At 32.6% G+C, this 23,996-nt stretch overlaps 1 protein-coding gene across 1 annotated transcript in view; it reads left to right on the top strand.

Annotated features, from left to right (window-relative positions):
• Positions 1 to 4,234: 4,234 nt before the first annotated feature.
• LOC126883135 (acetyl-CoA carboxylase) overlaps positions 4,235 to 23,996 on the top strand; it is a 465,330-nt gene continuing 445,568 nt past the window's right edge. Inside the window, exon 1 of the mRNA XM_050648387.1 lies at positions 4,235 to 4,473. The gene's annotated coding sequence lies outside the window, so the exon portion shown is untranslated. The remainder of the gene's footprint in view (positions 4,474 to 23,996) is intronic.

The following is a 23,996-nucleotide window of genomic DNA, read 5'->3' as shown; positions in this document are numbered from 1 at the left end:
TGTAAAAACTTCTAGTTTTTGAGTTATTTGGGAAAACCCGCTTTATTTTTTTTCACGAAAAATTAAAATCTCACTCCAGGTGGCATCCACTCCCAGGATAAAAGCGCAAGTTGGCACCATATATCACTTTTGTTCCTTGAGGTATCCTCCAACTATTCACCAATTTTTATGAAAATCGATGGAGGTTCAACGAATCGGAGTTTGTTTGAAAATTAAACAAATCTATGAGCTAAAATACAAAAGTATAGACAATTATACAAACTAGAGTTAAAAATTAAAATTAAAACAGGTATTTAATTTTTAAACAAACTTCTGTATAGAACTTTTCATCGCTTCTCATTTGTTTCGGGATACAGAGATATGTCAACAATAGATCAGGTTAGGGATATGCCACTCAATGTATCGGGGTTTAACGCCAATATCAAGTACAGTGGTCTAGCTATCTTTGTCTATCGTGCGAGTGTGAGCGTATCTACCAAGAGGTGGGAGTAATGTAACGACAGTGACACAGAGGCGGCAGCCATCATATGCTAGAGAGAGAAAGCTAAGCGACGGTAGAGAGAGATAGATAGACCACCGACCCGAACTGCTCCACGTTACGCTATTTTTCGGATCTGACCTAATCTATTGTGTTATTATCTATGGATTTTAGATAGTTTTTGTGTATGTCGTAAGTATATGGTAAGTATAATATTAGGTTTGTTCTAGCATCAGTTTCAAACGGTTTGAAACCATTAGCGAATAGTGGACCAGCGCGAGTAGAGGGGATAGCACTGCGGGTGACTGTATTATGTTCTCTCACTGACCAACTGTTTGCTGACGGTTTCTGACTAGTTTGACTGTTTGATAGAACAAACCTATTAATATATAGGTAGGTACGACATATCGTCGGCTCCATATGAAAAGTGCCTAAGTCCCAAAATAAGCAAAAATGAGATTTTTGCGCCATCAGATTAATATTTATGGTACGCATGCATAGCAAGACAAAAAAGTTCAAAACAGTCAATAGATGTCGCTAGAACCACAAAAAAGAATTCAACTCAACGGCGTTGGGTGAATCACATGAAACTTGCCAAAATCCATCATTGTCATTGAGGTTAGATGTACTTTTGCTGCGCTGCTGTGTTATATCTTCAAGAAAAGTATTATAAGCTAACATATCTTCATGGAAATAGTGTAAACTTATTGAAGGTAAATTCAATTTGTTCATATTATTATAGTTTTTGTGTTAACTACATTTAAGTCGCATTATTATCCTTAAAACCCCACATTTGTGTTTCTTGTGGGACTTAGCATTTTTCACAGTTTATTTTTGGCGACGTTATGGAGTTACGTATATTTTCGTTATTAAATGTGCCTAACTCCAAAATGTTTACTTATTTCAAAAATGAAAGTTGTCTAACTCCATTTGTAAAGTATAATCCAGTTGTCCATAATATTTTAAAAATAGATCTATCTTTATGAGAAGGCTGACGGACACTATTCTAAGTAACTGTGTCAAATAAGATAAAGTTTTAAGTCAAAATCATTCTTTAAATCAGTTTTTTTCGTCTCCTGTAAAATTTGTTAATTTGGACTTAAGCACTTTTCATATGAGGCCGGCGATATTATGACAATAAAGTGCTCGAAACAAATGAGAGGCGTTGAAAAGCCCTATTGGGCCTGATGATGGAACATAAACTGTCATCATGAACTAGCGGTCCTATATTTTGCCACTAGGCCCGTGAGGCACCTGCCTCGAGCCCGCATTTTGATGGAGCCCGAAAAGATCACCAAATTTTTTTTTGCAACAACAACATGAATTTTCAAAATTCTTTCATTTTACGAACAGGAAATAATAAATGATAACGATAATCATGAACCCATAAACCGTTTTTATCAATTTTTTTAAAAGGACATGAAAATTTTAAAACAAATAGATTTTTACCTATTTGTGATACTTTAATTGGGCAACTATCTATACGAAAATATGCTTATGATTCTGTAAACGATATTTTCTAACATATTGTTCACAGACAATAGTGAAACAGTAGACTTGAAAACTATTACCTAATATGAGAACGATATCGATGTTGATGATTTAGTGGAAGAAGTGACACATTTTAAAGAACTTTACAAGCACATCTCTAGTATCAATATTAAATTATATTTAGGGGCCCCGAAAATCGTATAATGCCTGACAATTTTGCCGCCCTCTTATTTAGGTATTTTAATTTATTGTATCCTATACATTACATACATTAATTATAGAGAACTTTTCGGCGAGAACAGTCATCATTATTTTGCATTATACAGGTTGGATTAAATAAGAAAGTTTATCTAAGTTACAATCACGTTTATTAATACAAAAATTCTTTTACTTTAACCAATTAGATACATTGATATAACTTAGGACCTTATTACTTCAGATTAGGTACACCTTGACGATCGAGAAAATTAAATAAAATCAATTTTTAATTAGAACTAGAACGATACTATAATGTTATATTTTTATTTTTATTGAAAAGTAATATGAGTATTTGTTAGAATGTAAAACAAAACCTCCGTCTTTAATTAAAAATTTATACATCTACTTTTTTAAGAGCAAAGTCTTTTATTGCACCGTCAATGTCTATCTCATCACCCTAATCTATCAATCTCTTGCTCAATAGACAAAATAGCCAAATTAGTTAGTCTTAGAGTACTCATTGTCGATCTTAAATAATTTTTAATCAACCTTAATTTTGAAAAACTCATCTTGCAGCTGGCATTGCTTATAGCAACTGTGAAAAATATTCGGAACATTATTAAAATATTGGGCAGAGTTTCTTCCAGCTTGGATTTAACAATAAATTTAAATAATTCAAGTGAGTCTGCATTAATCAATTTCGTTGCCTGTAGCAGCAACGAAAGTCCGCAGTCGAAGTTTTTCCAGCTTGAAACCCTACTCGTCAATTTCGTCAGATGCGTAGTCTAGGTCTAGATTACATTCATTGTGGTATGGATCTAATAATATAGCCGGCGTTCCATAAGAAAACTTATCCGTTCAATTCTGTATCTGTTGAAAATGCTCACGAATTTCTACAATAACTCTATCTAACGAAGAAAACAGCTTTCGTCTCAACTCATTTTCACAAGACAAGTTATCACCTCTAGTTCCGTCATCAAAAATATGCTTTCTTGTTATGCGCCTCCGAGGTTTTATGGAAATTCGAAGTTCTTCACACATATTTTTTGCATAACCTACAGCGCCATTTTCCCATTCCTCTGTTTTCTCTGTCAATATCATCTGCAAAGCATTTACTTTCTGAGCACATAATCTTATGTCAAGTCCCCTTGTTATTGTTTGTAAATATTTTTGTGCATCATTCACTTCATGTAGCACAGGTTGCCACAGGTCCAAAAAACAAAGAAGGGAAAATGACTGCGTCGAAACTAGTAAAGCACCTGCATCTGTCCTCGTGTTTAAGCTTTCACCTGCCTCTGTCAGTTTTTCCAAAGTGACGAGAATGTCGTTGTAATGATGCCATGTCACATTTACGGCATCGCCTCTTGCACTCCACCGTATGTCTTGAATCCTTCTTTTGCCTGTAGCTGCTATCAGAACTTCCCAACGATGTATCGATGAGAAAAAAAAAAAAAAAAAGAATGCAACGTTGTGCCGAAAAAAGTTGTGCTGATTGTTACTCATAAACGGGGAATTTCCACAAGTCAGTATAGACGTTGTTGCCAGTCGCTACAAAATATCATTCAAAGAAAAGGAATTCTCCGAATTCGTCACAAAATAAGTAATGAAAAATTCCGTGCTTCTTTCAATCGGTCCAAATTTGTAGTTGCGATAAAAATATAAAATGGTTCAAATATTTACAAAATATTTTTATTATTTATTGTTAAATTTTGCAGCCCCCTAAATAGTGCCGCCCGGGGCGAGCCGCCCCTGCCGCCCCTACTACGCTACGCCACTGGCTCGATTTGAAGTAAAATAGGCCGTGTGACATGAACTCACACTTGCAACCATTTCAACATTTAAAAATAATTCTGTATTCTATGTGAATTGTGAATAATGTGATTTTTTTTACGTTTGGTGCTTTTGGAGGGCCTCCGCACCCCTTAAATCCGGCCCTGGTCACAAGGTGAAAAATCACGCAATATCCAACGCACCAACCAGATGGTTAAGAGAACTCTCGTGCTCGCGTTTTCCACCCCACCACCATGATTGTTGTGTTTTGTTTTGATCGTGAGGTGAATGGCGAGTTTGAAGTTTAGAAGTTGTTGCTGTGATTCTCTTTTATATTCATTTTTTTAAAGAACTTTTGATCCTTTACATATTTATAAGCTACTAAATATTTATCAAATACCGTATTTACGTGTCGATATGATTTTTTAACCAGTTCATCAAGTAACCCGCGAGAATAGATCGATTGTCGTGGGTGAAAGTTTTATAGGTTAAGTACTCCAAATAAAAATATTTCAACAACATTGGCAACATTTTCGGTAAGTGTTCCATGTATGTTAATATTAAGTTGAAATTATGTAATGTTTAATTCATTAAAACAACCCTCTTCGGGAAATATTACCTAGGAATCAATCTCTTCATCTCCTAAAATTTGTAAACATTGCTCAACTGTTATTCTTTAGTAAACTAGTGTTATGAACAATAATGTCTGTATACTCCGGTCAACAGTATAATATTAATAAAACCACTGTCTCTTTGATATAGGGTAAGAAAGTAACTACTAAATATATATGTACTAAGGATTTCCACAGTTTTCACTGTATTCCTTCACTCAACCGTTCTTTCCAGCTCTTTCCGTCCTCTTCCTGTAGATTTCTTCTCTCCATTGCTTCGTCCACTTCATCTCTGAAGGATCTTCGGTGTCTGCCTCTCTCCCTTTTTCCTATGGGGCCATCACTCTGCTCTTCTGACATGTCCGTACCAGGTTAACCTCTTCTGTTCGAGGTAGCCACATTGAACTACTAAGTATTACAATATAGTCAATTAACATTCTATAATAAGTATGTAGTTTCCAGCACTTTAAACTCTGTTTAACTCCTTTAAATTTGTGTTTTTTTAATCATTCTTGTTTAAGTTCCAGCTCCCACTTTTAGGTTGGATATCATCATCACTATCTTTACTTTATCTACTGCTGCTCTGAAAAGTTGTATCGAACTGCATTTAAACCGGTCCCTTAAATTTTTCAACCATGGCATTCTCCTTCTTCCTATACCTCTTTCTCCTCTTCTCTTTCCCTGTATTATCAATTTTAGCATTTCATATCGATGTGCCCTCATTAACCCTTTCAGTCATGAGTTTTTGTTTGCAAAGATAAAAATTTAAAACTTGGAGGTTGAGGTATATAATTTATATCATATACCTCATAAAAACAATATATTTTTGAAAAAAATTAATGTTTGTTAAAACGACCATGGTGACTCAAGAGTCGCGCATGTAAAAGAAATACCCAAAAAATCGTAACAAAGTTGATGTTTGTTTAAACGAGCATGGTGACTGAAAGGATTAAGTGTCCCAGATATTGTAACTTTCATATTTTTGTGTTTATTGAGGAATTGAAAACATGTAGCATCTCAGAGCTCTTACTTTCAGTTCTAATCTAAGGTCTGTATTGCAGCAGAGCCGGATTTAAGGCAGTGGGGGCCCCTGGGCAGAATTGGTGTGGGGGCCCTACCTTCTACCATTAAAAAAATGTTGATCTACTTTTATAAATATATTTTTAAATAATAAAAAGTACAAGAGCTGTAACTTGTTACAGTAAAATATTAAAAGTAATAGTAAGATGTATGGTTAAAGTCCAGGAAGTTTTCGAGGTATTTTAATTAAAAATTTCTTGATTATGTGAGACATATCTAGTTGCATTAAGACATCGTGGCCACTGCTCATTATAGAGAGATGATTCAAATGATCTTGGCCCATCATAGACCGAAGTTGATTTTTAGTTAACTTAAATTTTGAGAATGATCTCTATCCACTGCAGTTAGTTAACATCAGAACTAAATTAAACAAAGTATCACCTCAACATTTTTAAAAGCATCATTCATATTCTTTTCTTTTAGCAGTTCGTACATTTGAAGTTCTTTGCTTATATTTGATGAGCTGATTTCCTCTTTAAATGCATTGAAGAATCTTACAAACTGTACCAGATGGACACATAAGTTTTCATCTAAATGATTGCTATAAATGTTGGCAAGCTTTAGTGAGTGAGCTTCAAATTTCATTAAGAGTTAAATTTTCAATTTTCCAAAATTATGTAAAAATCCAAAATTGGAATGAATGGATTCATATGTAGACAGCCTCTGAGTTAAAGAGGTAATGAAGTGATCTATTATAGCGATGAAATTTTGAGTTCTAAACTTCTCTGATGTTCTCATATTTTTCGAAATTGTCACATCTTGACTGTATAATTTATGTAAGTCATAAGTGCTGCCACTCCTGAATTAAGGTCAATATTTGGATCTTGAAGAATACGACTTGTGCTGTTTGTCTTCCCTAATATCCTTTCTGTTTCCAGTAAACACATTCGATTATAGGTACAAACCATTTGCGTCTTAAAATTTAAATTTTGCGTCTTGAGTTTTAAATTATTCGTCTTCCGAAATTTTGGATAATGCTCCTTTAATCTGATTATAACCTTTAATTAGTTCTTTTGCGGCATCACCTCTATAACTATCAAGAAGTATTTGCACTTTTAGGAACAATAATATTTTTGCCACGGTCTGCGTTGCTGTCGCTTAAAGACGCAGCTTTTAAACATTCTGTTAACAAGTTGTATACAGGGTGTCCAGAAACTCTACCGACAAACGAAGACAGGAGATTTTTTAGATAATTTTAAGATAATTTAACCCAATTCACCTAGTCCGAAAATGCTTCCTAAGGGAGCTAGAGCTCTTTGAAGATGGCGTCATGTAATTAGTTTTTCTTAAATAACTCCAGAACGCTTTTATTTAGAAAAATGAAAATTGGTATGCTTATTTACTTTCCAGAAATGAATCGATTCCATTCATTGTAAATTTCTAGTACCGGTCATAGGCGTCCGTTTTGGGTAGGGCAACGGTTATTTTATCGCATAACTTTTTTGTATTTAACTTCTAAGCATTTCTGACACTGGATTATTAAGTTGTGAGGTATTCTAGTACTAAAAGGTACTCTTGTTTTAAGCCGGTAGGACGCACCGTTTTCTAGAAAAATCGATTTGAAAATTTTTCGTTCTTTAAATGTCAAAGAAAAATTTCAAAAAAAACCTATTTAGAAAGACGAAAACTGGTACATTAATTTATATTCCAGAGATAAATCGATTTCATTAATTGCGGATTTCTAGTACCGCTCATAGGCGTCCGTTATGGGTAGGTCAACAATTATTTTATAGCGTAACTTTTTTGTCCTTAATTTTTAAGCATTTTTGACACTAGATTATTAAATTATGCGGTAATCGAGTACTAAAAGTTACTCTTGCTTTAATTTAGTAAAATACATCGTTTTTTTTTGAAAATATTTTTCAAATTCCCAAAATGAAAAACATTCAAATCGATTTTTTTAGAAAACGGTGTGTCCTACCGACTTAAAGCAAGAGTACCTTTTAGTACTAGAATACCTCACAATTTAATAATCCAGTATCAGAAGTGCTTAAAAGTTAAAGACAAAAAAGTTATGCGATAAAATAACCGTTGCCCTACCCAAAACGGACGCCTATGACCGGTACTAGAAATTCACAATGGGTGGAATCGATTCATTTCTGGAAAGTTAATACGCATGCCAATTTTTATTTTTCTAAATAGAAGCGTTCTGGAGTTATTTAAGAAAAACTAATAACATGACGGTGCCTCAGGAAGCACTGGAGATATCCGTCGGTATTGGTACACCCACTCGCAAAAATGCCCCCTATCAACGAGAGAATACGTTCTCTCAGCAACAAATACGTCATTCGTACGATTAATGGTAACAATCACAGAGCAAAATATGTCCTAACTACCCCTTGCAATCGGCAAGGTCACATACTCACCGGGACCCCCAAAAACAAAGTTCCATTCCCTCCGGCCAATCTTCTACAATTGGCCAGAAACGAACTACCCGATGAGTACTACGAAATTCTAGAACAAACTCCCTTAATGTATCGCAGATAACTAAGCTGCATCCCCACACGCTGATCTAAGAGCCGTTCCTCTGTGGTGACAGATTTGGAACCTCCTTGACTGACTGGTCGCTTTACTGGGCTACGGCAACTTCTATCTCAGGGGCGGCCCGTCGGGGTAGGCAAGGTAGGCGCCGCCTACCCTCTTCAAATGTAGTACAATAATATAAATTATTAATACAAATTACTTATTTCAAAATTGTAATTTATAAATTTTGACACAATATCTACAATAAAATAGCAAAAATTATCCAAATTATTTTTAAAAATATCCAAAAAATTTTCTCCGTAGTTATAATTATTGTACGCTCCTTGTAGTATCAGTAGTACTGTATAGATTCTATATTCTCCTTGGTCAGGCACTCGGGAACGTAGCCTGAAATAGAACGACGCCAACACCGAATTGACGTGCGATCTCTCTCTGTTTACGCGAGCAGGCCTGCTGCAGGCCGGCGGATTTTGAACGGGCGGATAGGCACAGAGTCTTATAGCCGGACCTACAAAATTTTATCAGTTGCTTCTCTTGTGTCTTGTGAAACTGTTTTAAAATAATTGTTTTTTGATTTTGGCTGTTATTAGTAGGTTAAGTATTGAATAAAACTAGGTAGGACAATTTAAATTTGTTTATGAAAACTGAATAATGTGTTATTAGATTATATAGATAATTAAAAATTTAAAGCGAGGTTAATTGTTAACTTATCAATTTATTCGAATAGTAAATTATTATTTGATACATAAATAAAATAAGTAATATTTGACGTTGTTGAAACGTAGGTGTGTTAGTTTTATTGGTGGAAAAACTTTAGTCATCGAATATGAATATTTTAAACGATGTAATATGCAGTTTGATCGAGACACCTTTTTCAAGGCGCCAAAATCAAGAAAGATTAGTAATTATTTCAATGGGCCGGCCTTTACAAAATTTAACAATTTTATCCACAGATAAGACAAAAGACAATCAACCATTTTCGAGATCGTTTAAAACAATATGGTATGAAAATCATAAATGGCTAAGCGGAAGTTATTTTAAAAATTCACTTTTCTGTTGGCCTTGTCTGTTGCTCTCAAATTTGAAGCAAAATGTTTGGGTGAGTCAGGGATATTCAGATTTGAAAAATTTATCAGCTAGTGTAAAAAAACATGAATCTTACAAACTACTGACAGTGCTTTCGCTGGACATATTTCTCTATCTAATAAGATATATAATGAAAAGTTGAAAAAGATTGAAGAAGTTGAAAAAATTGATGTTACAATTCTTTTAGCAAAACAAGAACTTACATTTCGCGGTCGTGATAAGAGCCATAATTCTTCAAACATGGGTAATTTTAAAGAAATTTTAATTTAGTAGTTAAACGCGATCAGGAAATCCAGGATCATGTTAAAAAATAGAAGGGGTGTTCACGGGTTTGTCAAAAACAATACAAAATGATTTAATAGATTGTCTTGCCGATTACGTAAAAAATGAAATTTCAACAGAAATTAATGAAAGTCAATTTTTTTCTATACTAGCTGACGATACTACTGATATAACCGAAAAATCACAGTGTACTTTAACAATCCGTTTTGTTAACAAAGTTGGTTAGGTAACTCAGGTTGGTCAGGGTTTTTTGATGTTAGCGATAATAGATCTGCAGACGCTCTATATAGTTTAATTTCAAACGTGCTTGAGCCATATGATTACAAAAATAAATTAATTGCTCAATTTTACGATGGTGCAAGTGTAATGGCTGGCTCTTTAAACGGATTACAATCAAAAATTAAAGTAGATGCTCCAAAAGCAATTTTTACACATTGTTGCGCTCATAGATTACATTTAGTATTGCAAGACGGCTCAAAATGTATTACAAACTGTAGGATATTGTTTGTCGCCTACCCGAAGTATATGTGTAGCCTACCCGCTTACTGAGGTCACGAGCCGCCACTGTATCGCTTCTACTGCTTCTGAGCTAAAACCACCTTCTAACCCCATCCACTGGCAACTTTGCCTCTCCACACACCACCTAACATTCAAAAGCTTACGCAATCTCCCCACACCAGTGGCGGCTCGTATAACTTTAGGAAGGTAGTGCCAGAATCCGGGCAGCTGCCTAAATTTTTTGTGGCGGTTTTACGATATGGTCAAAAAGGATATAAAATATAAATAGAGTATCACGATAAGCTGAATTTAATTGGGTTTTTATATTTAACTTACCAAGCATTGAAAAGCTAAAAACGTTATTCATGTGCACTTTAGATTTTTCATGGGATTTCAATTTCTCCCATATATGTACAAGATCATCGGTGCCTTTGTTTGACCAAGTCTCGTCACCTCCAAACAAAACGCATACAAAACAGAAGAGTTTATTAGTTTGTTCGCAACCACACAACCAGCTATTTTTATCATAAATAATTTTATTAAACTTACGACAACGAAGTTTTTGTCCATTTCCACTTTGTTTTTTAATTTTTAAATCGGGTAAAGGCCGACCGAGTTCTTTAATTTGTAGTTTTTTTTTCTAACGAAAAACCACCAAAAGAGTTTTTTAATATACTAATTTGATTCATTGTCAATAAATAAATTAAACGTAGAAAATAATCAAAATATTATTTTTATACCTACGACACCCACGATCACAACGCACTAACTAATAATTACAAATTAAAAAATATAGTAGAGTATAAACACAAATATACAATACAGTAGTAGACAATAAACACAATAGCGTCAAGCGAACGCGTAAAGAAACTAGAAATATGTAGATCTAAAACATTGTATCTTAAGATCCACTAACTTCCTTTTCGAGATTTCGAGCCTGGCACGGAGACTCCAATTTAAACGTATGTTAAAAGTGCAATACCGCTCTCTCTCTGTCACTTACACAGGATGCTCATACAATCTTTCTCTTTTCTCACGAGCCACTATGCCGTTCGGCCCTGGGATTTTTATGATTTTCATCCTTTATCCGGTCAGCTGTGGGTGGCCAGAGTCGGTAGATTTGCATTGCGCTACACAGTTGCCAGATTTGATATAATTTATAAAAATAAAGAGAAATATTCACAAAAAAAATAAACAGGCATTAAAATGTTTTTAAGATAAAAAATATGTTTCTGCATAGTTAGCAAGGTAGTGCCATGGCTCTATGGCACTACCTCACGGGCCGCCACTGCCCCACACTCCTGAAAAGGAGGATCCTTCACCCTGAAGAGGCTTAAGCCTAAACGGGGTATAAATAACGAGTTTTCATTCAATAACATGACGCCATCTTCAAAGAGCTCTAGCTCCCTTAGGAAGCATTTTCGGACTAGGTGAATTGGGTTAAATTATCTTAAAATTATCTAAAAAATCTCCTGTCTTCGTTTGTCGGTAGAGTTTCTGGACACCCTGTATATATGTAGAGGAAGTGAAAAATACATATAGTTAGTTCTTCTAAGAAATTAAAGAATGCTGTGCTATGCTAATACATGATAACACTCAGTTGCGGCTTTTGAAACTAAATTTAGAGAGTGGGCGACACAAGGAATCCACAACTCCAATATATTAAGGTACGTATCCAAACGTGGGTGCTCCGTGCTCGGTGTAGCAGCTCCACATAGTGGATACGTTGGTGCTCGCCCCACGGTGCTCACCCTCTTTGATTCAACCGATTTTATTATTTATTAATTATTTATTAATATTACGGGAAAACCCCATTAACAGTTACAATTAACAAATAGTAAAATGTAAGATGTATGTAATAGATTGAGAAAAAAATATAATCAAAAAACAACAAAAATAATTCAACCTGCAACAATGTTCAAACAACCAACAATTAACATTACAACCCTAAATTTATAATTAAAGTTTTACACTAAACTAAAGTATTAATTATTCTATGAAATTGATTCTATTAAATTGAGCCCTGAACCCACTTTCAGACATATCAAATATTTCCAAATGAAGTTGGTTAACATATCTCGAGTATCTTTCTATAGGCAAATTCATACCATAATTTGTTCGATGATAGGGTATATGTATACCTATATATAGTATGTATACATACTTAATCAAATTAAGTATGTAAATCAAAGCATTACATACCTACTAGATAAATAAATCTACGCCAAAAAATCATAATTTAAAAATAAAAATCGGACCTAATTTGGGATTTCTCTCTAAAATCCCCATTCTTGAGAAAATAAATGTATGTATTCCAACCTAATCCAAATGTATAATTACAATATGATTATAATAAAAACTACTTCCCAAATTAGAATGAGTTTTCCTTGTCCAAAATAGTCCAAAAGTCCAAAAATATAGGTATATGAAAACTATTTAAAAAGGCAGTACTTATAACTATTAACTAACTTTGTTTCTTTTCCCACAAATTTCAAAACGCAACAACCATAAATAATCAAACTACGTACAGCTGTGCCACAGCCGCCATATTGAATAATTTTTGACATGTCATTTGAACATCCAATCAGAACAAAGTTATAATGCGCATGCGCCGGGATCATAGGTTTTAACATATAAAAATTCACCCTCATATCGCCGGTAAAGAAGTATAACTTCAAAAAACTGGTGGTTGATGCGGTGCAGGGAAAGGGGGACGAATTTTGCATGAAAATTCGTTCCCCCTTTGGACACAAATTGACATGCTTTTTTTAAATTCTGAAGAAACTCTTGGTTTCTGTGTTTCTGGCAGGGGGGTCAAATTTTCGTTGGAACACACACTGTGTAGGGTGGAAGGCACTTATGGAATAAAACTATTTCTGTCCTTGTTTTAAAAAATTATAAAAAACGCTGAGACCCCTCGATTTTTATATATAAATGTGTGCTTTTTAGATATAAATTTAAATGTACGCAAGCCTAGCATAGTCCATAAGCTTTATTTTTAATGGAACACCCTGTATATGTTTATATTTTTTAAAAGCTGCTTAACAACCTGATTTCAACGAACTGTATCATGTATGGTGTATTATGAATAATACATGGTGAAATTTTTAAATTATAATGTATGGAAACCACTTATGGAATAAAAATTTGTGTGTCCTTATTTTAAAAAATTATAAAAAAACGCTAAGATACGTAAAAACGCTAAGATACGTCAACTTTTAAATTCAAATATGCACTGTTTAAACATACATTTAAATATTCAGAGTTATTCACACAAGTCTAGCATAGTCCATGATCTTTAATTTTAATGAAACACCTTGTACACTTTTATGTTTTTAGAAGCTGCTAAACAGCCTCATCTAAAAAAAGTGTATTACGCAGGGTCTATTATAAAAAATATTATAAGGTGAAATTTTAAAATTATTTAAAATTTTCAAGATACATAAAATACATTTCGTACATAAAATGTTGAAATTAATAATTTATCATACTTTAAATAATGGTATTATTTTTAAAATTATCTAAATAAAGACATACATTTTCTAAACTAAGTATCAATATACATATTGGGTTTTGTATTTATTGTCATCACGCAATTTATAAATAATTTCAAAATTTCACCTTGTATTATTCATAATAGACCCTACATAATACACTTTTTTGAGATGAGGTTATATAAACTACACACACCGGCAAAATTAGCCGAACACCTTAAAAATGGGACATGTTTGATGTCTTGAATTTCCTAAACCACTGGTCGGGACATAAAAAACTGTATCCCATTTTATCCAACTTATAAGTGTCCCGTTTTGTCCAACTCAGACATTTTTCAAAACAAAAATGCTTCCTGCCTAAACGTGAAAGTAAAATTAGATAGACGACACATGAGAATATTCGTTAATGAGTGCTTAATTAAATGTAATAGTCACCGAAATTATATGTTTAGATATGTAGGCAATGTAATGTAGAAAGCAACGCACTTAAAAGTATAAAGTACCAAAAAAATTGAGTCAAACAATTCTAACCACAACAACTTTTCATCAAATAATGGCATCGAGGTAAAACGAACTGAGAATGTTAAATTGACGACTGAGAACAAGTTTTCGTCATTGTCCGATTGATAGCAGCACTAGTTGGGTCTCTAGGCTAGGTATCCCGTTTTATCCGACTATCCCGTTTTATCCAACTCTCCCCTACTCACCTTCATTTGTTTAAGGTCATTTTCCGCTTTATTAATCCACCTCCTTCTGGGTCTACTTCTTTGGGGATCGATTAGTTTCATGGTCATAACTAGTTTAGACATCCTGTTTTCTGTCATTCTTTCTACATGTCCTAAGCGAAGCATCTGAGCATTTGTGACTCGACGAACAAGGTGATGGTTGGTTCTTTGTACAAATTCGTTGTTGGTTCTTCTCTTCCATCCTTCTTCTATCTTTCTCCGAATATATGTCTCAATATTTTTCTTTTCCCATCTTTCAAGAGTATCGTCGTTCTTCTTATTTAATGTCCATGCCTTGCAGACATATGTTACTGTGCGTCTACTTATTGTTTTATATCAATTCTGAGTTTGCCTTGTCTAGAAACATATTTTGAATTCATTTGTGCTCTTAAACTGGCTAATTTCTTGTTCCTTTTTGCTATTCTGAAATTGAGCTACCAATTCTCTTATTCATTTTCATGAAATACTACACCCAGGTATACAAAATTTTTCACCCTTTTAAAATTCTAATGTTTACCGCTTACAAACCCCACACTAAAATCTTGATTTTTCTTCCATCTTCATACTACATTTTCTGATTACAGTTTCTAACACTAACTTGAATAACGTTGAGGATAACGGATCTCCCTGCCTCAACCTCAAGCCTTTTGTAACCGTAAATTGATCTAGTCCATGTAGTGAGACCGCTTCCGTCTGGAAAAATTTCTGATTCGGTTTCTTTGTGAATTCCTATTCAAAAATGTCCCCTTTAAACAAATCTGAAGGGTACCGGGCGGAATTTTTGGGCAGAAATTGTTTAAACAATTTTTTTTAACAAATGCAAAAGATCACGTTTTTTTGCTCCGGAACATATATTTATGAGTTTTGTCGGTGATTCTGAACAAGAAAGGTATCTTGTAAATTTTCCCAAAAATTGATAGTTTTCGAGTTATAGGCGATTTAAAATCTGAAAAATGCGAAAATACGCATTTTCGAGACTTAAAAACTCATATTCAGATTAGTATTTTTGAGGTTGCCAGATACTTAAATTGAAGACTAAATATTCAGCTTCCAGATTCTGAAGAGTGATCGCGTCTAACTTTAATTTATACCGTTGTTTTTTTTTATTGTTAAATATGCGTGTTTATCCGATTTTTTTGCCGGTGCGGCGCGCTCCGTTTCAAAAATCTCCTATTTTCCTCCGAAAAATATTTTATCTAGATTCTTTGGGACATTCTAAATAAAATAAGTTTCTTGACATTTTTCTCAAAAGTTAATAGTTTTAAAGTTATAAGCGATTTAAAATTCGAAAATGCGTTTTTTGTCATTTTTCGGATTTTCAATCGCTTATAACTTAAAAACTATTAACTTTTGAGAAAAATGTCAAAAAACTTATTTTATTTAGAATGTCCCAAAGAATCTAGAAAAAATATTTTTCGCATGAAAATAGGAGATTTTTGAAATGGAGCGCGCCGCACCGGCCAAAAAATCGGTATTAAATATTTAACAATTAAAAAACAACGGTATAAATTAATGTTAGACGCGATCACTTTTCAGAATCTTGAAGCTGAATGTTCAGTCTTCAATCTAAATATCTGGCAACCTCAAAAATACTAACTTAAATATGAGTTTTTAAGCCTCGAAAATGCGTATTTTCGCATTTTCAGATTTTAAATCGCCTATAACTCCAAAATTATCAATTTCTGAGAAAAATTACAAGATACCTTTCTTGTTTAGATTGACCCAAAAAATCTAAAAATATATGTTCCAGAGCAAAAAACATGATCTTTTGTATTTGTTTAAAAAAATTGTTTGATAAATTTCTGCCCAAGAATTCCGCCCGGCACCCTTCAGATTTGTTTAAAGGGGACATTTTTGAATAGGAATCCACAAAGAAACCGAATCAGAAATTTTTTTCAGACGGGAGCGGTCTCACCACATGGACTAATCTGAAATATATGACTGTGCCAAGTAATTTCACAGATTTATTAGTGTCGTTTTTACTAGTCTGATAAATTTTCTTGGTATACCCATATGTTCCATTGCTCAATACACTTTGAATCTATCGACCCTATCATATGCATGTCTAAAATCCATAAACAAAACATGCACAGGAACAACTTTACCTCCATATCAAGTTGCCTTGATGGGTAGCATACTATTTAATTTAATACATGGATGCCTCAGAAGTCAAACGGTGTAAGTCACATTCTCCCAAAAAATGACTTATAAGATATAACACTTATTATTATAAAATATGTATACAGTGAGCACGGAAAGGTTGGAATAAATTCATTTTCTCCAGAATGGATGATTTTGGAAAAAAATCCCGAAAGAGGTCATTTTTTATTTTTAAATTACGACTTTTTGGCATATACAGTATGTCCCTGTAAGTTGTATCCATATGGAAAACTTTTTTATTATTAATTTTACGAAAAAAAGTTATTCTTTATAAAAAGCTCTGCATGGTCCAAAACCTAAGATTTAACTATCAAATATCAATTTTTTTGAATATTATACGAGGTATGTCAAAAAGTTTGAATTTCACTCAAGAGTAAAGTAGCTTTACTTTTCGTAATATTGGAAATTGCTATTATGAAAAGTTGTTTGAAATTAAAAACTATATTCTAATATGCAATTACATCCTTCTAATTGAAAAAAAATTTTTTTTTTTTGAGAAATTATGGATATCATTATTTTTTCAGTTATTTCAATTCTGATACCTCTTTTATTATTAATTTTACGAAAAAAAGTGATTCTTAATAAAAAGTTCTGGATGGTCTAAAACTTAAAATACAACCATCTTATATTAAATTTGATCAATTTTATACAAGGTATGTCAAAAAAGATAAATTTAGATCAAAAGTAAAGTACCTTTATAGTTCAGAATATTTCAATTAGAAGGATGTAATTACATTACTGAAACATAGTTTTTAATTCTGAATAACTTTTTATAATAACAATTTTCGATATTGTGAAAAATAAACGTATTTTACTCTTGAGCGAAATTAATATTTTTTCAAATTTGACAAAAGATGGTTGTATTTTAGATGTTAGACCATGCAGAACTTTTTATTAAGAATCACTTTTTTTCGTGAAATTAATAATAAAAGAGTTATCTGAATTAAAATAATTGAAAATAATGTTACGTTATCCATAATTTTTCAAAAAAAAAAATTTTCAATTAGAAGGATGTAATTGCATACTAGAATACAGCTTTTGATTCCAAACAACTTTTCATAATAGCAATTTTCAATATTGTGAAAAATAAAGCTACTTTACTCTTGAGTGAAATTCAAACTTTTTGACATACCTCGTATAATATTCAAAAAATTTGATATTTGATGGTTAAATCTTAGGTTTTGGACCATGCAGAGCTTTTTATAAAGAATAACTTTTTTTCGTAAAATTAATAATAAAAAAGTTTTCCGTATGGATACAACTTACAGGGACATACTGTATATCATACTAGTGACGTCACCCATTTGGGCGTGATGACGTCATCGATGATTTTTTAAATGATAATTGGGGTCGTGTGATAGCTCATTTGAAAGGTAATTCAATTCTCTATTCAGTAATATAAACATTAACATAATTATTTTTGCAGGGTGTCAAAAAAAATTTTTTTTTAATTAAATTTATTGACATAAAAAGAAGAATATGTGTAATTTATTTAATTCACAATACATTTTACTGCGCTCAGAAAACAGAAAAAAAATAAAAAAAAATCATTGCTTTTCCCTTAAATAAAATGCTCAAATTGTCAACGAGGCTGGTGGGTGGCTGCTTTAATATTAAATTTGCAAAAAACAATATTTATTTGTCAAATAAACATTTTTTCCTGTTTTCTGATAGCAGTAAAATGTATTTTGAATTAAATAAATTACACAGATTCTTCTTTTCATGTCAATAAATTTAATTAAATTTTTTTTTGGACACTCTGTATAAATAATTATATTAATGTGTATATTACTGAATAGATATTTGAATTACCTTTCAAATGAGCTATGACACGACCCCTATTCTCATTTAAAAAATCATCAATGACGTCATCACGCCCAAATGGGTGACGTCACTAGTATGATATATATGCCAAAAAGTCGTAATTTAAAAATAAAAATCGACCTGTTTCGGGATTTTTTTCCAAAATTGTCCATTCTCGAGAAAATGAATTTATTCCAACCTTTACGTGCTCTCTGTATAATAATACTATTATTTCCTTGTTTGTATTTATGAATATGTTACACCTATTATGATAAATAAAGACAGTTTATTTGTTTTTAATAACTACTTATATTTATGCAACTATTGTCAGAAACATCTTAGTAAGTATCTCATTTTAAACACTTATTGACTTACACGGATTGGCTTCTGAGGCATCGACATAATGGCTAAAGAAATTTAAATTGTTTCTTTCAACAGTACATTCACTTTCATAGCATTGCATCATATACAATGCCATATTATTTAGAATATAATTGAGAATGGTATTAGTATCTTAATACAAGTGATTGTTTGTTAATTAGTATTTAAATTAAGACACAGGGTGTACCATGCTTAAAGGAAAAACATGTAAACTCAAGTAGAACCAGACTCTACCCCATAGGTGGTGGAAAAGGGTCGATATTACTGATATTACCAAGAGTTACATTAACAATAACATAGGAATGTAAAGAAAATGATAAATTGTATGTTTGGATAAAAAAATATAGGTATAATGGGAAACTAAGCCTAATGGTTCGTTTTATCATATTCTTAAGGCACGTATCCCAATCGGTGGCGGTTTATGCAGAGGACCGCATGCCGTATCCATTGGAGTAGTTACACGGAGCATGGAGCACCAACGCAATGAATACGTGTCTTTAGGAGTTTTCAAAAACCTTGGGAGCGCTATAAAACGCAGATAAAATAATGAAATTAAACAAATTTGTAATGGAAATTATTCGTTGAAAAACCCTCTATAAAATTACTCTGATGTCATTTTATTATAAAATTACCAGAAAAAAAGTTATAACGCCCAAAAGAAAATTTGTTCAAAAATTTTCAGTTATTTTTGTTTATAACTTTTTACTTTCCATTTTACGATAAAAAGTAATAGATTAAAGTTGTCGACAATTTCATTTGCTTAACCCCCTACACATCAAAAAATAACATTGCATACTCTGAAAAAGTGTTAGGGCCTAAAAAATGTAATACATGCATATTTCGATGAACTTGGTAAGAGGCTTATCATTTTCAGAGTACATACCTACATTTTTCCACTACATTAAATTTATTGTGTCTATTCAAAATAATACTTTTGAGAAGGTTAGTAATCTCTTTGTCAATATTAATTTGAAGATACTGGTTATGTAAATCAAAATCCATTCACAAATATTTTTTCTAGTAAAAAAATTGTTTAAATATTTTTAATAAACGAAGTAAAAAACTGGTTTTAGATGGGATCAATAACCTAAAAAGTTCTGTCTTTATTAAAATATTTTTCAATGTTTGTTTACATTTTTTAGTTATTTATTATATATTTTTTATAAAGATACAAAAATGCAATAGATGGTCTTTCTTTATTTATTTTGTGTTTATAATTCTTCACTTTTACCTAGTTTTGACTATTAGAAGATTTGGCTAACACTAATTTTCTTCTATTAAAATATTAACGCACGCTGAAGTTGTGTTAAGATAGGATCCCATGGAGTGTGGCGTGACACGCGGCACGCTTAATAGAAAAATAAAAGAGTAAAAGAGTAATGTTGGCACCCAACGTTACTTAGTCCAGGGCGGATCTGTTTTGAGATGGACGTTGAGAGGTGACTCAAATTTTTTTGCAGAAATTGCTTGAAAATAAATCAAATAATAATATTTGAGTTATCCTCCCTCTCAAAAAGGTCCGGAACATTGTTTAAATAATCAAAATGTCAAGAATTGAAGGAAAAATTCGATTTTTTTCTTCGTTTTTTGATTATAACTTTAAAAGTATTCATTTCCGAGAAAAGTTGTACTGACATAAAAGTTGCGTAATTCAATTTACTACAATATAGAATTGGTTAAAAATTTAAAAAATAGTCACCCTAGTTGCAAAATAGCAATAATTGCGAAAAAACCATACAAAAACAAGTATTCGCATTTTACGTTTTTCAACTATTTATGCTACACTTAGGACCTTCATATTTCACCCAGAAAAACTTTATGATACAGTAAAACAATACTGTAAATTTCATTAAGATCGGTTCAATAGATTTTGCAAAATAAATTTTGCAATACAGCTTTCGCAAAAAAAATTCATTTTTTCAAAATGCTACAGGACTGAAAATAAAGCAGGTAGCAAGTTGAATTTTTTTTGCTTATAGAAGTGTACTGTACCTTTCATTTGCAATTTTCAAAATTAAAATCGATTAATTACCACGGCGTCAGAAAGTTTTTGAAATAAACAATAATTTTTGGTGCTACGCGCAGGACAGCGGTGTTCGATTCACACAGGTTGATTTCCACCAAAATTTCTTCCAATCTTTATCTAATATATTATTTTCTTACTCTATATTTTGTTGTATTTTAATTTTTTAATTCCATAAAAATCAAACTAATTTTATTATTGTTTGTGAAATATTGTTTAAACAATTGCATATGTTTAAAAATAATAAACTTTTATTGTTTAAGTTAAAATATATGAATAAAGAAAGTTTTTGCTAATAAAAGTGTTATTTCAAAGGATAGAGTATGTGTTTTTATTTTGCAATAAACAAATTTATTTATTTATATCGAAATGTCATAAAAATTAAAATGTATCAATCATTATCAAAGGTCATTGGAATGCCCAATCAGAGCAACCTATCCGCTGTCCTGCGCGTAGCACCAATAATTAATGTTTATTTAAAAAAATTCCTGCCGCCGTGGTGTTAAGCAATTTTAATTTTGCAAAATTGCAAATGAAAGGTACAGTACACTTCTATATGCAAAAAAAAATTTCAACTTGCTATCTGCTTTATTTTCAGTCCTGTAACATTTTGAAAAAATGAATTTTTTTTACGAAAGCTGGATTGCAAAATTTATTTTGCAAAATCTATTAAACCGATCTTAATGAAATTTACAGTATTGTTTAACTTTATCATAAAATTTTTCAGGGTGAAATATGGAGGTCCTAAGTGTAGCATAAATGGTTGAAAAACGTAAAAGGCGAATACTTGTGTTTGTATGTTTTTTTCACAATTATTGCTATTTTGCAACAAGGGTGACTATTTCTTAAATTTTAAACCAATTCTATATTGTAGGAAATTTAATTACGCAACTTTTATGTCAGTACAACTTTTCTTGGAAATTAATACTTTTAAAGTTATAATCAAAAAACCAAGAAAAAAATCGAATTTTTCCTTAATTTTTTGACATTTTTATTATTTAAACAATGTTCCGGACCTTTTTGAGAGGGAGGATAACTCAAATATTATTATTTGATTTATTTTCAAGCAATTTCTGCAAAAAAAATTTGAGTCACCTCTCAACGTCCAAATGTACTAATATTTTTACAGATGCGCCCTGGTCTAACTGTAATATTAATCAATATTTACTTTGTGATACAATCGGTCGGACCATCTTGTCCCCTAGAGGTCCAGAGTATCAAGGCACACCACCAGTGTTGGCGGTAGAAATTTTTGTAGGTTGGTTAATTCACACAATGATAAAAATTACAACACAACGTCGTTAGACCACGCAATTACCACGGCACTGACCGTACCAGCCGATGCCGAGTTGGAAGGGTCCGTTCCAAGCTTCTGATCTTTTTTGAACTGTGCTAATTTACCGACAAACGATCGGACAGTCCACGTCACTCCGCCTATGTATGGCCATCAAGGGTTTGCTCTTTGTCCAAGTTTGGTCGGCTGTCTTCCTCGACGTGGCCCAAGCTTTTGACAAAGTATGGCACGAGTGACTTAAATACAAATTAAGCAGAATTTTTCCAAGACAATATACCAAACTATTGGAATCTTATATATCAGATAGAGTTTTTAGGGTTAAGCAACAAGAAGCCTACTCGGAACTAAAAGAAAACAATGCAGATGTACCACAAGGTAGTGTGATAGGACCAGTTCTGTACCTATTATACACTAGTGATATCTCTGAATTAGATCATAACACAATAGCTACTTTTGCTGATGATACTGCCGTCTTGGACGTAGTTGAAGACCATGGAAGCAGCAAGAAAACTACAAGCCTCTGTTAACACACTTTTAATAACTGAACTAAATGTACAAAGAAGAAAAAACAACACAATCCTGTTAATGTAAATAATACTTGAATACCATATGCCGATACCGCAAAATATTTGGTTATTACATTAGGCTATTAGACACTATACTAAAATTACAATCAAGATGCAGTAGAAGTAAACAAACCGAGACACGTTAACTGTCACAAAGAGCACTCCTGAATTATGATTTACAATGTATATACATTTTAAAACGCAAATGATGATTTGCAAATTTTATACATTGTAAATCATGATTCAGAAGTGCTCCTTGTAACAGTTAACATGTCTCGGTTTGTTTAAATGTACTGCATCTTGATTGTGATTTTAGTATAGGCTACATATTATACACTATTGTAGTGGTACACTAATTCAGGCTATAAATTCTTGAATTTACACAAAAATATACTAGGTATAGGGAGGCAATATAACATTAAATAACTATGGTCGCATTCAGGAGACGAAAAAGTGAGGGAGCAGTTCCCGATGGAGGGGTAACAGTTGTGTTTTGTCTTGTGAACGCTCCACTCTATAAATTCTTAATGCTGGGGCCACAGTAACGTTTAATGCCGTTAATTAACGCGTTATTTGACTAACGCATTAGGTGTAGCCATAACTTAGCACGCTAATTAGTTAATACCATTATTAATGCCGTTAAACGTTGGGCGATAGATCGGGTGTCGGTTTCTTTCGACACTACAAAGGAGTTACTTATGCAAGTTGTTGTGGCTGCAGTTGCACTGTTTCAACAAGTTCTAGCTTGCAGCGCAGCAGAGTAATTTGTTTTGTGAAATAGGTACATACTATTTATTCTACGAAAATGGAGTGAAGTAATGAGAAAATAATTGAATTTTTAACAGTGTTTGAAACAGAACCTTGTTTATGGGCTCCCCGACAAAAATCACATAAAAATCGTGGTATTCATGGTGACGCTTGGCGTCGAATTGTGCAATCATTATCTTTTCCGGCGACGGTAGAAGATTTCAAAAAGAAAAAAAGACACACTTATGGGATACTATAGGACCCATTTAAATAAATATAAAAAAATAGTTAAAATCTGGCATGAGAACGAATGAGGTATATAAAACAAGCTGGTTTGCATTTGATGTTATTACCGCGTTCGTTTGCTGTGCATTTTTATCATCCACCATTTTCTTTTGAGTCTTGGTTTTTGCTTGATCCGTTTATAAAATAATAAATTCATAAAATAATAATTAGCACTCATAAAATATAACAACGTTAGCAGCTTCGACTTCCATATTGACAATAATTGGATTAAAAATCGCGTTTTCTGCTGACTACGCGCTAAAATCAGTGTGGCCAGTTACTTTAACGCGTAGTTTATTCCATCATTTTTGGTGTGTTAATTAATACGATAATGCGATACGATAACGTTAGACGTTAACGTTACTGTGGCCCCAGCATAACAGCGTATTACTTTCTCTTATATGTGAGGTTATATACTGACCTCTGCACAATAAATTGTTATCGACTGTTTATCGACTGTGCTATTTCACGAAGCTTCGCAGGACCCAATGCGCGACTGAAGGATAAAAGATGGAATCACGAAATACAACAATGGAGACC

This window comes from Diabrotica virgifera, chromosome 4 (assembly GCF_917563875.1).
Source record: "Diabrotica virgifera virgifera chromosome 4, PGI_DIABVI_V3a".
NCBI classification, from domain to species: domain Eukaryota; kingdom Metazoa; phylum Arthropoda; class Insecta; order Coleoptera; family Chrysomelidae; genus Diabrotica; species Diabrotica virgifera.
The sequence above is the reverse complement of the archived record's forward strand: the minus strand, read 5'-3'. Positions and strand labels throughout refer to the sequence as shown.